Consider the following 12,450-nt stretch of genomic DNA (forward strand, 5'->3'; position numbering starts at 1 on the left):
CCTGAAAAGCTTATTCTTTGCTGATACATGGTTTCTATTTGACACCAGTGATTTGAAACACAATGTGCTCACTGGTACAGCCTGGTACTTTTTAACTAGGGTGCCAAAAATAAAGTTATTAGATTGTGTTGGAGCACTGAAAAGCTGTAACTCATGAACTGCATATTTTTGTGCGTTTCAGTGGCACGCACTGTTGCACTGGGATGCTACTTGTACTTGTACTTTTTTTTGGAGTGTAGAAAATAATGATTGGGCTATAACAAATCAAACTTTATTTATACAGCACAAACATAACAAGCCCTCAGTGGCCCCACCAGTGATGATTTACAACACTCAACACTTCATTCCTCAATTTCCCTCTGGAATCCATTATTTCGGCTTCCTTTGTTCTGTGAGGGTTGTGGGTATTGAATTGAAAGGACTTCTTTGCCCCGGCAAACAGTAAAAACACAGAGACATCATGGATTTCCTCTTCTGTCTGCAGGTGTAAAGAGTCCGGCAGCTGAACTGCAGCAAAATATCCATATTTTGCAGAAAAGTTTATTTATCAGGAGATGTTTTGCCACTGACCATCATGATTTCGAAATGAAAAACGCATTCACCAAAAACCAAAAACCTTAGGAAGATATCAACAATTTATCAGAATTGCTCAGGTTTAAATACTGCATGTCCTAGATTGTTTTTAACAGCAAAACAGACTAAAGTTCTGCAACGTTGCTTTTAACCTGCCAGTCAGCAACTGCGATAACAAATCAGCGCTAGCTAATCAGACATCAGCTAATCAAAGTTAATCGCCAACAAACCTTAACAACATTATTCCCCTGCTGCACGGTGTGTCATTATACCAGTTCAACTGATCGTTCCCCCATCACAGCATTTTTGCTGAATAGAGAGGTTTAAATTCCCTTGTTCTTTTCATGGATTAATTGCACATTAGCTTAATTTTATTTGAATTAAAACACACGTCCTTCTAACTCTCGGCAGGATTGGAGTTGTGTTTGAGCAGCGAACTGGCCACTATCTGACAATATGGGTGGGATAACTGTTGGCCCAGAATAATACTCTTTGCACAAACAAACAAGACAACAAACTAAACAGAAAAGCGATGAATAAAGAAGAGAAGGGCATATTTGTTCAGACGTTGGGCTAATCTGGGTGTCTGGTACTGTGTGATATGTGGTGATCCAGGGGACTAGGATATTTGTTTGTGTTTGTCTTCTCATTTGCATGGAAATATGTGTTTTTTCCCCCCCTTAAAGAACATCTGAGGACATCATTAAATGTTAAAAGGCATAGACATAAATTAAGCATTACCGTTTCATGTTGCCTCAGTTTGTATACTTTCTGAGAGATTTCATATCATAGTCTCACATCTTAATTACACCCATGTACAGGCCACTTGGGTATGTTGTTTTGAAGACTGGGAGTGGATGTGCGTAGAAGTTGCAGAAACTTTTGCTGATTTACATTACTTGTTCACTAAAGATGAAGGTAATTAACATGCAATCAAATGGAATACAGTTATCCCATGGCATGATAACTGATTAAAACAATCCACCGTTGAATACTCTTCCACTGTTGTATATAATCAATTTATGATGTTCAATACATTCCAGGAGTTATTTTGCGATGAAGAGTTGTAATTAACTTTTTTGGTGAACCCACTTTTGTTTGTGATTTCCAACATATCCCAGAATGACTTTCGTCCCTTACTCAAAACGTAAGACAGACAACATATCTTGTGGCTGCATTGCATTCTGGTCTATCGAGGCTGCTGTCGGTGGAGAAATTGGTCTCTCTCCTCTTCTACGATGGATTTCTCCCTGTATGATTGTTGAACGTCTCTTGGTGCAAAATGGCGGCTCTAGAAAGAAGCCCTCGCTCTTTGATTCTGAGGGACTGACACCAATAGTTTTAGATAATAATAATAAAAAAATGTCTTCATTGTTTTTGCACTGGAAATATCTCAATGTGACATCACGCTGTCTACGTTTGGCCAGTTATCCACAGGAATAAGAAAAATACACCAACAGTCTTAAAGTGTTTTAGGGTGGATTTTTTTAAGCCATTTCTCCTTCTGTTTAGAAGAAAATAGTAATTCAAAATTGATTTCTTCACATATTGCTTTGAGACATAGGTGTCAAGAATAGGACAGGTGGGTTGCAATCATAATTATTTGCAGCCCATAGAAAACAATTCTAGCCTAATTGTGCTGTTGTGTCTGTTAAGCAACTAGTTAAGTTAAGCAAAGTGCTAGACAGCAGAGATCTTAATCTAAATTAAACAGGTTAAATGTGGAAAATACTATAACAATGACACTCATAACCAGACATCCTTGTTTAGTATGGGAGCCTCCAACCATGTATAATGGTTAAGGCAATTAAATAGTTGCACTCTAGAGGCCTGATTGTAGGACTAATAACATCACCTTGGGTGTAGATGATAAGTTGAAGAAAATGGTGCAAGATGGCAGGAAATGCATTCTGAATTTTAAAGATGATCTGGGGGAGTGACTGAATAAATCTTATTCATCTTATTAAATGAGGGTCTGTGGTCTAAAGCATATTTGTTTGGATGTCCTTGGCATGAATAACTTTGGGAACCACCAAGCCTGCCAATTAGATCCCCACTGAGCTTACATCTTGTGTTAACTTGTGGCCTTTCACATCCATATGCAAACATATATGCATGTGCATTATCCAGACAAATACTGTATCCATACTACTGTACTGTCATTTTCTGTCTCATATTCTCCTTTGTGTTATGGAATTCATGAAATGACCATTGATGTCATCATTAGCTGACTGAGTTCACATTCTCAGGAAGGCTTATTATTATAAGGTATTTGGCACCATGGAGGGATTGTTATACACTTCTGTCCTTCGTTTATACTGCTTTGAAGTTTAATATTCAAGACTCTTTTGTCAAAGGGAAAAAAAAACGTCTTTCATGTGTAAATTCCAAAAGGGATTTTTTTCTCTAAAAGAGCCAGGTGGTGCTGTGTTAGCTTAGCAACTCCCAGAAAAAAAGAAGAAGGAAGGCAGGTTTCCACATAGACGACAGAGTCAATGTTAATTTCTGCTTGTGCTCCATTGTGGATGTTCCTTTCTCAGACGGCTCTGCAAAATGAGGAATCACCTCTAATCCACATGTTGGAATATTAACATAAAAAAGGCCTTTGGGAGATAACATAAAATCCAATTTCTTGTGTATGGCTCATTTGAATATAAATCAAAGGAAGGTATATTGATGTCTTGCTCTCACACTTTGGTGCTTTATAGCCTCATCCATTGTGCCATGGCAACAGTCCAACCAAAATTCAACAAATCAATTTCTTTCCTTAATGAGAATATATGGTCACCACAGGTAACAATGCACAGCACACGATTGCCACAATTTGTCAACCAAAACATTCAGACTACCAGATGCAACATGCTCAAACCAAACTACACACAAGCCATTTCCCTCTCACAAAATGGCAGGCAGACTGGATGTTAGAGTGGAAGGGAAGAGGGAGTTGAAGGTGCGTTGTACAGCAGCTGGAGTATGACAGTAACTCTGCAGCTCACCGTGTTTCATCCAGAGAGCTGTCCTCCCTATTAGCCGCATGTCTGCCGGAGTCCTGACGCACTGAGGACTTGACAGGCCCACTGCAGAAGCTCAAATTAACTTAATTTGGGCTGGATGTCATCCTCCACAAAGCCCGCCTCACTTTTTCTCAGTCCTAACCTCTGCCTGCCGCTGCTCTTGATGCTCGCCCGCTCGGTCCGGCACGCAGCGCTCCTCCGAGCCTGGGAGGGCTGCGGGCGTTAACGAGGCAGAGGATCTGTCTGAGCGGAGGCTTTTTAATTAGCAGAAAGGCCACTTTCCCTGTCAGTGGTCTCGCCCATTTCCATACCAAGAAATTATTTACGGATGCTTTTTCCTCTCTCTTATGTTATGGCTGGCCATTACCGTTTGGATGGCACAAATGATGGGGCGTGGTAATTGGCACGGTTCAGAATGACCACGGAGGTCTAGTGTAGTGGTGTGTTCGAGAGCCGTTTTTGGCTGCTACGGTCTTTTTTTTAGCAGAGGATTAGAGAGTAAAGTAGATCTCTGGGTGCAATGTACAGTTCAGGTATTCATATTTAGGCTTACATTTTACTGTGGTGCCAGCAGAGAGGAAGCACTTTAAAGGGACAGCACAAAAGAACCCAAATCTTCATTTTGTTCACTTAAGGAAATAAAACTCCCATGAATATGCAGAGATTCAGCACTCAATCTGCAAGCTATAGCCTGCCTGGCCAGCAGATTTACTATGCGGTTTCTTTGTTTCTGAGATCCAGGACAGCGAGATCAATCCCACTGTGGGCTGTTAGAGCTGTGACTCTTCTATGTGTTCCACCACCAGCATCAAGGGACTGGGCCACTTCAGTCCCTCAACACAAACTGTATGGAAAATCACATTCCCGGTGTACAAAACATCTGCAGGGACCAATTCCACCCCAAAGCCATGAGTTCTTCTTTCAGGTTCACACACAAACACACACCCCATCATCCATCATGAATGTTTAACATAAAACTTTGAAAATGAATTAGCCCACGCTTTTTGGACTATAAGAGAACAATCTCCAACGAGAACAACAAAAAAAAGCTAAACGCGGATTCACTAGCTTCAAGTGAACTTTTTTAAAATTTCAATCCGAAGGCGGTCTTTCTTTCCATCAGGAGGGTTTACAGTATATCCTCAAGTCTAAATACACTGGAATGCTCGCAGTGTGAGACCCCACCCTTGGGACTGAGCTTCTTTGAACATTTTTACATAATGGAGCTCATATTCATTTTTGTTTTGAACTAGAGGGAAGAGTTTGAATAGGAAGTGCTAATATTTTAATCCCACATTCCCATGACAGAGAGATACTTGGTGAACAGGAAAACACAAACAAATAAGATTGGCTCCATTTCACAAGAAAAAAAAACGTAATTTGGAGCAACGTTTTTGACAAAAATAACATATGGTACGTAAAAAATTTCACGGATGAAAGATGAAAGTTTGGAGGATAAATATACTTATCCCTACCTGTGGGATTGGGGCCAGTTCTGTATATTATTGAGTAATTCTCTTGTATTTTATCTGAGCGATGTGTTCTCACTCTCTCCAAGCCTCGATAGGTCATTCTTTTCTCTGACATGTGCCAATACCCCGGCTGACAACTGATCAATTGTTCCACTTAGAGAAGTTTGTGGGAAGTCTGCAAAAACACATCACTTGTCTGTGTATTTTTCTGTGATAAACCAGCAATTGACTGGAAGTCTGTGAACATGGTCACATATTGATTTTCACATGAAGAGTGAATTATTTCTCCCGCATCTCTTGTATAGTCTGAAATTTGATATGAAGTCATTTTGGTTTCTACGCTTAAAATGCAGACAGGCAGCCAAAAAGCCATTGCTATACAGCTGCTGATACCCCTTGCCATGGGCCATTCAAAGAGCCATGCGTTCTCTTAGATTAGCCTGTCAGGTACAATGTAATTGACTAGGGAGATTAAAAAGAAGATATCACAGTGCATTATTGATTCACATGTGAAAAGGGTCACATGTACCACAGTTTATCAGCTCCTCGGCAGACAGCCTGGGAATGGGCGACTTTTTTATAAAAGCCTCCGGGGACAAGGGGGAAGGATTAAAGGGTCGCACGCAGTCAATTGTCTATATATTGAAGTTTTGAACCACAACTCATTCTCATACTCATACCTACCATTACTGACCTTATATTGAAAAAAACGTTGCCTAGCACGATATATCAGGCACTTTTCAGCTTAAATTACACCACAAAGGAGAAGATGTGAGAAATGCGGGTGGTTAAAGTTACAGAAGCAGGCTTGTGACTGGAAGGTTGCCAGCCTGAATCCCAATACTGCCTGGGAAAATCAGAGCGGGGAATTTTAATGGAGTAACGCTCTCCCCTCCCTCGCAACTGCTATCAAGATGCCCTTCAGCAAGGCACTTAAAGCAAAAATCCACCCTCGGATCCTCTTACACTGTTAGATATCAGTCTGTGATGTTCGCTGCATTCCAGGAGTTACCTAGTGATGAAGTGCTGTAATTTACTGTCTTGTTTACCCACTTTACCTCAACCTGCCTCGCCTATACTTCAGTTGGTGGTTTCCTACATTTCCCAGAATGCCTTTCGACAACCCCCAGAGTGGGAATGTGTAGGTGGAGAGAGAAGCAGCAATGGTGCAGCGATCCGGAGTTTTTCCAGACAAAAAAAAAGTGAGAGTCGCATCCCTTATTCAAAACGCAACATGTCTTGTGGCTGCATTGCATTCTGGTCTTTTGAGGCTCCTGTGGGTGGAGAAATTGGTCTCTCTTCCTCTTCTACGATGGATTTCTCCCTGTATGATTGTTGGACGTCTCTTGGTGCAAAATGGCGGCTCTAGAAAGAAGCCCTCGCTCTTTGATTCTGAGGGACTGACACCAAAACCTGACGTTTACTGTTGATGTTTTAGATCGCTGAAACATTTTCTGCTATTAAACTTCATTATAGCTCCAGCGGAAACGTCTCCACATGTCAAGATATTTTGTCACATCGTCTACGTTTGGACTGTGGAGGATGAAAAATGACTTATCTAAAAAAAAATAAAAAAAAAAATAAAAATGCTGAATGAAATACACAAATAAATAAATGAATAAATAAATAAATACTGAAATACATAAATGTCGGTAATAAATCAGCATTTATTCATTTATTTATTTATAATTAGATATGTCATTTTTCATCCTCCAGTTATCCATGGGAATAACAAAAAATAGACCAAAAAAAAAAAAATAGGCCTATAGGAAAGCAAGGTGCATGGCCAATAGCTGTTTCTTTTTAACAGTGTTAAAATAATTAAGGGTGAATTTTTCCTTTAACCCCAGTAAATCCATTGGTGATGCTCAGTGGCCGACAGTAGAAGACTGTGGTTGCACTGGGCAGCTCCCAGGTGTGAATGTGAGGCTTGTGAAGCCGAAAAACAGCATGCATGCTGAGAAAATCTTCTCTGGATAAATAAAGGCTCTAAAAATGTGTGAGAGAGGTCAAACACATCTCAGGAGGAGAGCATAGGAGTGTTTCGTTCATATTTATTTATTTTTTTTTAGATCAAGGTTATGAGTGAATGCGCATAGGGGGGCTAAAGGTGAACCTGGTGTAAATAGGCAATGTGGAAAAGTGAAGAGAAAGACCTTGTGTATCCCAAGATGTTGATGCTACCACAGGAAAGATCAGTGACCTGCTGTGATCCGGACTCTGTTATCGACAGTCTTCTTTCAGAATCTCCCCACTGATAAATGACTATTTTGTGTCGCTCTTCCCAACAAACACCAGTCCAGTCGGCAGAATTATTCAACTGAAAAGTCATTTCGGCATTCAGCTACCGGAAATAATAATGGGAGTTACAGCAAAATTTATGGCCTGCTTTTGGCTGATCTGTGCGCATAAAAAATCTGAAAGCGCTCTGCAGTTCACAGCTTTCTCTTTCTTATCCCTCATTCACGACTGCAGCTCAGACAGACCTGTTCACTCAAGCTGGTTTCCAAAAGAAACTCGCAAAGAAACTCTTACCGCGGCTGTCACAGAGCGATAAATGTGTCTTTGTGAAAGGTCATGTTGGTTGTTTTTTAAGCACTAGCCCCCCTCAGAGGGCTTTGACAGCACCTGGCTCTCTCCCCGCCTCCCTTTAAATTCTATTACGGGAAACACAAATGAAAACCCATCCGTTGTAAAGTTTGACACTTACAATACGTGACAGCTTTACTTATAGACTTTAGATTCAAGACATAACCTGTTCATCTGCTTTTACACGCACATTTTGCCTCCTTGCAAATCATTAGCTCAGTGTCCCTTATTTGCGGCAACAGAAATCCTTCTATCCTGACAGCGAGGATTTCTCAAGTCAAACTGCTACAAATGAGAAAGAATCGATCGCTGCCATGCTCGCCGCATAATGCTCAGCATCGTCCTGCAACTGAAAGATTAGCCTCGGGGGGGGGGGGGGGGGGGGGAAGCAAACAGGACAGGGTAAAAGTTGCAAATCGTGTTTTCATTGCATTTGTCTGCAGTGTCAGCATCACCGGCGAGTACCTTTTTGCGACCTCGCAGCATCTTGAGATTTGAGTGTGTTGTCAAGCTCAGGCATTTAGTGTCAAATAACTAGAGGCCAAACCTTCCTTCCACCTCTTCACACGGCCGGGCCTCTATCTCCAAACTTTGCAGAAATATCAATATGGATTTAGGAGTCTCCCTGAAGCAAGGTCCTCAGCTAATTAAATCTGTAATCACTTTGTACTGTAAAAACACAAGCGGGGGTTGGAGGAGGGGGGTTGGGTGAGGGGTGGGGGTGGAGGCGGGGGGCGGGGGGGGGGTTGCTGGCAGTTTAAATGAGAGCCAGCGGAGTGTTATTTAATAAAGACAGCTAATTGGGTCAGAGCTCTTTATCCTCATAAAACACTGAGGGTTACCGCAGACCAGCCAGAGATGAAAGTTAAAGTTTTCCTGAAGGAAGAGTGGAGAACAGTAGAGAGAGAGAGAGAGAGAGAGAGAGAGAGCGAGAGAGAGAGGTTAGAGAGAACAACATGATACTGTTGTCAAGGGTACAGCAAACAGGTATTTTATTTTGTCTTCAGGGTTTGAAGTCAGCGGTTATGATAGGGGGAGGTAATGGGATTCAGGAGGGCTCCAGACTGAGAGTGAATTCTAATGGAGGACGGAGCTACAGAGCCTCAGAAGTCCATGAACTCCTTCTGTCTTTCATCTCAAGAGGAGGGATCATTCTGCCCTCTAGTGGGGAATGTAACGGGCTACATGTGAGTGCATCGAACTCTCATCTCTGTCACACCCAACATCACTGCTCCACCTAGGTTGACCAATGTTGTTCTGGGCAATTGCTGTTCCTTTTCACCAGTTTACCTTGGGGTTTTTTTAAGTCTTACATCCATGGAAGTATGCACTTTTTTATTTTTTGGCCTGGGATGGGATGGGGGGGTCATGTGTTTTTGTCATGTATTTTATTGTGTGTCTGTTATGTTATATTATGCTTGAGGTCGTTGGTGTTAATGTTGTTCTGTTATGATCACACTGAGAGAAATTCCTAAGTTGGTATGGCAATAAAGTATTGAATCTAATCAAGAATCTAGATATTCTTACACGTATTTACACATCACACATCACCCTTAGTAACCAATGTCAATAATTGTGACTTCTCTTTTTAACTTTTATTTTATTTAGTTTTACTGAGAATATGAGCTGTTTTTCAGCCCTGCTCCAAACTCATACCATTACAAACATGCATATCTGGGAAATGTCCAGTACAATTACATTATCCTTGTGAATGATAAGCTTTTCTTGGGCAGGCAGATCAGTTGGATATCAATCTACAGTATACTATGGATCAGTAGTCTGCAACTACCATTGAGAGCCATCTGTATGCGTTCCAACCAAACACTATACCAGCTGATTTCCATCCTTAGCACACCTTCAACCAGAGAGGAGGAACTAATCGGTGAAATCAGCTGCTATAGTGTTGGGTTGGAATGGAAATCTGCGTACGCATGGCTCTCAGTGGCACATGGTTGCAGACGGCTGCTGTAGATCTGTGCCATTGTCACCCAAAAGTTTTCCCTGGTTCCCTCTCTCTGGTTGAAGGTGTGTTAATCAGTTAATTGAGCTGCTGTAGTGTTTGGTTGGAATTAAAACCTGCATGCTCTTCACTCACAAAAGGCACATGATTGAGAGCCACTTCTGTAGATGCTACCTTAGTGATTTTGCCATTGTTTGCCTTTTCAATATGACTCTCTACTGCACTCCAGTGGGCAATTTCAGTAGCCTATCCTAAAGTAGTAAGTTTAATAGTCAGATTTTCCAGGCTGCCTGCCAAATAAACAAGAGAACTATCCCAGAACTAAAGACGACATGGATTATTCCTACAGCAGGAAATGTCAGCTGGATGACTTTCAATGTGATCCAAAAACTACAGTACCTTTAGTTTTTAATCCTTAAAGTAAGATTAGTAAATGCTATGCATGATTATCCAGTATTCAAATTTAATTTGAAAGATGTAAATGATTGCACATTAAATGTTAAGCATTACATACAAAACAATTTTCTTTCACGCTCCTTGGGCTCTTTTGTGGAAACTGACAGTTTGTTGGCAACGGCGGTGCGAGAGTAAACTGTAAAAGTGGTGCGTTGACAGAGTGGAACTGCCACAGGGAAGTTTCTGGGTGTGTCTAGGGTGACAGAGGTTCCCAATTATCTTCCCAGCACGTCTCGACAATGGAGAAGAGTGGGGGATTTATGTTCGACAGACTGACTCAGACCCGTGACCCTTGACCCTCTCTGCAGACTGCCTGATGTGCTGCAGTTTGCCCTTGGCCTGCACAGATGCAAACCTGGCAGTTGTGGATGACGTGAAAATGGACTCAGTGATAACTGTGCAGAACTGGACCATCATTGCCAATAGAAAGTAGTTTCTTCAGCTGCCACATGAAGAACATCCAGTGGTTACAGAGACTGTCCCGTAAACAGAAGGTCACAGGTTCAATCCTCCTCATGGTCAATGCATCCATCAAAAGCTATTTGTCCTGTCAAAGTGAGCAAGACTATCAACACAAGTTAGTCTGGATGTGCCTCTGTCTACAGTAAATGAGTGTTCTTGTTCTGCTTGAGGTCCAGAAACATAAATAACTCAGCAGTATTGATCACTGAGCCGGCAGACAGGTTAGAGGGCATTGTTGTGGAAGATAGATGGCATCTCCATGGTTTAAGGGCTGAATTATATCTCCTTTCTCTTATCTAAAAACATAAAAAGTATTTTTAATGGAGAGTGCTGTGCCTGCATGGTCGTTCTCATGGATTGCCCTCATCTGTAAGGTAGCACCTCTTCTCCTCTTTTATACCACTCTCCTACTTCTTTTCATAGCCCTTTTGTCTTAGATGATTATTCTAGGCTCATGGGAATACTGTCAGGGAACTATGGCTCTGTCCCTTGACCTCACTATTGTTTTCATGTTGGTGAGACAGTAATTGAAGCTTATTTTACCCTTGCACTTGTAAATTGCTCTGGAAAAGAACTTCAGATAAAACCTTAACATGAGAGGGTAAATGTGGGGAAATGGTAAATGGTGTGCATTTTCTGGTAAATATATCAATTTTCCAACTTGCAATACTGTGCACAGATTTTTTTAGTATAAGGTGCTCCGGATAAGAGCATCAGCTAAATGCCTAAGATGTAAAATGTAAATGTAAATGTTTAGTTTTCAGGTTGTTGCAGCAGCACCAGGACATCAGATTAAGATAAGATTAACTTTGCTGATCCCTGAGGGGAAACTGGGTCATTGCAGCAGCAAAGAACAGAATATTATTAATAAGTACAATAACATAAAATCAATAATACATTAAAGATAGATGAATGCACTTGACTTCTCCCCTGTTCTGTGCCCTGTATGGCCTCTTTTTCCTTTTGGGGAAGGATTTTTTAGGACTTTGATGATCCAGGGTTAGTGAACTATTTTTGTAGGAATCATAGCGACAAAATTGTCCTATCAGGCTGGTGTTATGAATTTGATAGGTCACTGGAGATTAAGTTGTTTGTGTGTAGGGAGCAACCTGGAGCCACTGTGCTGCAGTGCTGTGGGTCAGAGGGTCTGAGTTGTGCTTGCATAACCAGGAAGTACGGAACCAACTGACAGATTCATTTAGGCACATGGGCAAGTTTGTCCTGTGTTATTCCTGGAACTTTTATTTTTTGCTCATCAAAAATATTTTCATATGTCCAAAATGATGGCAAATGGCAAGGCCTAAGCGAATAAGCTTACTTTGATTCACAGTATTCAAAATGAAATGAATTCAAAATGTACCTTTATTAAGAGATCTTTTGAATGCCATGGCATTGATCCCTTTTAACTCATTTTATTGTTTGACCAAAGTGGACAAGCTAAGAATATTAGCCTGAACGGGAACAAAAGAAGAAAAGGAGCACTGGGTGTCCCTAGTACCTTCCAGTGGTGTTCTTTGGTGACGGGGATCAGAGTCTTCAATGGAAAAAAAAAGGAGATCCAAGGCACTCAATGTTTTATCCCAAGTTAATAAAGGCTAAATATATTTTACGATTCTTTTACTGGTGTTTCAATCATCTCAGTTTCAGCTTCACCATGCTCCCAATTTTATGCATTACTTTTTATTTTATTTTCATCCATTTAATTCTATCATATTTTACTTTATTTTATTAATTTGTATTATCATTTATATCATTCATTCATATATCATTACTATTATCATTATTACTATTAATATTATTCTGATTTTCATTATTGTATTGTATCTCTTTATTGATAATCTTATCTTATTAAGCATTTTGTATTGCAATCATGCACAAAAGGTGCTATATAAATAAAGTTTAATTGATTGATTGATTGATAATC

The sequence above is a fragment of the Centroberyx gerrardi genome, chromosome 4, assembly GCF_048128805.1.
Source record: "Centroberyx gerrardi isolate f3 chromosome 4, fCenGer3.hap1.cur.20231027, whole genome shotgun sequence".
NCBI lineage: Eukaryota > Metazoa > Chordata > Actinopteri > Beryciformes > Berycidae > Centroberyx > Centroberyx gerrardi.